Genomic DNA, 3,528 nt, shown 5'->3' on the forward strand with positions numbered 1-3,528 from the left:
AACAATTGCTTGGTAAACTCAATTTCATTGGTGCTTGCGTCAAACCAAGTAGGGTATTTGTATCCAGGTTACTTAATTGGTTGAAAGAATTGTATAATATGGAAAGGTCAAAGCAGGTGTTAATTCCAACGGAGGTAAGGAAAGATTTACTTTGGTGGGATACTTTCCTACCACTTTACAATGGAGTTTCCATGTTATCATTAGGTGATTGGTCAGAGCCTGATCAAATTTTCTCATCTGATGCATGTTTAGATGGCTGCGGGGGTTTCCGGAATGGAAAATTTTTCCATACTCGGTTTCCAAGTAGTATCTTGGACAAAAAGTTACATATAGGTGCTCTGGAGATGTTAGCCTTGGTAGTTTGTCTACATCTATGGGGTGAAAAGTTTAAACATCACCGAATAGTGGTCCTATGTGACAATCAGTCAGGGTGCATTACACTCAACACTGGTAAATCCAAATGTACCTTACAAGGTTACAGGAACATGTAGTTAAATACTCAGATTTCCAGTTTTTAAATAATTGGTAATAAAATTTAAATTTTCAGAGACCCAGATTAAAGAATTAAAAGATGAACTTACTTACTCAAACCGGATTGCTTATGCAGAAGGATCCAGAAAAAATTTAAATATACAATGGAAATCCTTTTTATTGTTTTGTACTTATTTTAAACTATGTGCTATACCAGTTGATACATTAACATTACAATTATATGCTCAGTTTTTGAGTAGGACATTTAAATCTGTCGATTCAATTAAAAATTACATCAGTGGAGTTAGAAACATGCACCTAATCTTAGGAGCTAAAACAGAGCAAATTAATAATTTTTTATTAAATTTATCCTTAAAAGGCATAGCAAAATCAAAGTGTCATATGGTGAAGCGAGCAGAACCTATTTTTCCAGGTATTCTGTTACAGATTCATAAAGTTTTAGATTTTTCAAAGGCTGATAGTTATGTTTACTGGTGTCTTTTCCTTTACGCCTTTTTTCTTTTGGCCAGAAAATCAAACTTAGTACCCACTTCCAGACATGATTTAATAAATCCAAAATCTTTACTCAGTAGGGATGTTATGCAATCCGAGTTAGGACTGTTAGTAACCATAAAGTGGTCCAAGACCATTCAGCAAGGGGAAAGAGTGCTTCAGTTCCCTCTGGCACCTATTCCTCATTCACCATTGTGTCCAGTTACAGCCTATAATAACATGATTTCCTTGATTCCCAGGTCTCATGCCTCGCCACTGTTTGTTTTGAAATCTGGCAAATTGGTTTCATACCGTATGTTCTTGAAACAGTTACGTTTTGTAATTTCACAGATAGGCCTGGATCCTTACAAGTACTCGACTCATAGTTTTCGTCGTGGTTTTACAACATTAGCCTTTCGTTTAAATTTACCAGCTGACATTATTCAAAATTTGGGGGACTGGAAATCTTATTGTTACAAAAAGTACCTAGAATTTACTTTGTCAGACAAGGTTAGAGTGTCTAAGTTTATATCTAGCAACTTACAGAGAGGCATTTTTGAAGCAGATGGGTTTTCAAAATGTTGAGTCTTATTTTCATGATACGAGTGTTTGTCTTCGACCTTAAGAAGGGGAGACGACCCTACTTACAGTGGCAGTTTTGACATCACTGGGTAGGATCACGTGGTTCTGTGTATCATGTTTTAAGACTTTTCAGATTGTATACTCATTTGCGTTATGTTTATTGTCTAAGTATAGATTAGATTATGAAAGTGTATATATAGTTTTAAATTATTTCCTATGATAGTCAGAATAGTTACTTAGGCATGTCCAGTGTACACTTGACAGTAAACTGAGAAGCAAACTCAGTTCGAAAGTAAAGACAGTTTTAATTATTTGTTTTACTCATATTGTCTTTATAATTATTTAATTTAATGTGATGATTAATTATGCATGTTTTTAATACTTGTTTTTTCTTTGCAGACTGTCACAAAATCCGTAAAGTTCTCATTGTTGGGGATTCCATAGTGAAGCATTTACCACATATTGAAGGTGTTACTAATTTGTCTTTTAGGGGGGCAACTATAGGTAAATTGCAACATCTTTTTGATCAAAAAGTCATTTCTTTAACTAATGTTGAATTTTTGATACTGCATGTAGGTACAAATAATATTAGCAACAATTGGTCAGTAAGAGATATGCAATCAGCTCTAACTAATTTATTGGCCATTGTTTGTAAAAAATCTAAAAGGGTATATATTATTGTGTCCTCCATTTTGCCTCGTCCAGTAGATATGGAAACAACTTCTGAGAGGATTAAAGAATATAATAAATCGCTTGATGATGTATATGCAAAGGAACTAAATTTCAAATTTATTAAGTAATACAGACCATTCTTTACTAAAGGTGTGGTTAAAAGGAATCTCTTTGCAACACTAGACGGGGGTCTTCATTTGAATTTTGAAGGTTCAGCTCGTTTAGGTCATTATTTGAAAAACGTAATTGCACATTTGCCTTAACGCACTTAAATGACAGATGAACAATAAGGTAAAAATCAGATTGCATACATTTGCATTAGTTACTAAGGTAGACAATCGCGAAAGAGAAAGTCATTGTTAGCTACCTTAGTTTAGTGTCAATATTTGTTGTCAAATTTTATCAATAGCCTTGTTTATCTAGCAAAAAATTAATTTTACATTAATTTAATCCAGGGATTCTATGAAGTTAAACAGTTTGTTCAAGAGAATTTACTATATAAGAGGTAGGCTATCATGTTGAACTGTTACTATTTGTTTTTACTGCATTGTGTTCCATTACAGCTTATTTGCATTTGTATTTACTAAGGATACATGAGATTCTAAAACTATGTATATAAAATTTTTGGAAACTATTTGAAGATCTTTTTATAGAGACAGATTTGTGTCTCCAGGCATAACTTTATCATTTCAGTTACGCAAGCTACATTCATCATTCATTACTATTTATGAATTTCATGTAATCTTATATTAATATTAACCACCTTTTGGCTTATGACAAGCATCCCTTATGTTTTGATAGGATTGCTTGCCTTACCAAATTTGCCTTGACTTTGTTTGCGTTGTCTTGCTTGCTTACCTTATAATTTTGCCTTTATTGCCTTGTTTATTTGTGTCGTTTGCTTTATGTTTATTTGCCTATGTTTTGCTTGTTTTGGCTGTAATTTGGCGGTTTTCAGTATATATTTATATAATTGATAATTAAATTGATACACGTGTGATTATATTTGGCATTAAAATTCATATTTATTATTTGTCATTTTCATTTCCCTTATTGAAGGAGCTAGTTGGTTTATTATAAGGTTTAACTTTAAAATATTTAATTAGCGATTGATAACTCTTGCTATACATGTTTACTTACTCTTGTCTGTAATTACCTTTCTTGAAAATGGTTAGAATAAACCAGTCCATAATTTTTGAGTTATTAAATTTCATTGGTCGTAGTTCTGAATTACATTTTGTTTCGTACTTTTTGATTGGTTTAGTCTTGGCGCATTAGACTGTATTTCCCCGCGGTTTCTGACGTAGTGTG

General features: G+C 32.7%; 1 long non-coding RNA gene across 1 annotated transcript; it reads left to right on the forward strand.

Annotated features, from left to right (window-relative positions):
* Positions 1-857: 857 nt before the first annotated feature.
* LOC128547301 (uncharacterized) lies at positions 858-3,248 on the forward strand. Its single transcript, XR_008366438.1, has 2 exons — positions 858-2,049; positions 2,673-3,248. It is a non-coding gene; the product is annotated as an uncharacterized LOC128547301 (long non-coding RNA).
* Positions 3,249-3,528: the final 280 nt, after the last annotated feature.

The sequence above is a fragment of the Mercenaria mercenaria genome, chromosome 12 (genome assembly GCF_021730395.1).
Source record: "Mercenaria mercenaria strain notata chromosome 12, MADL_Memer_1, whole genome shotgun sequence".
Classification (NCBI taxonomy): domain Eukaryota; kingdom Metazoa; phylum Mollusca; class Bivalvia; order Venerida; family Veneridae; genus Mercenaria; species Mercenaria mercenaria.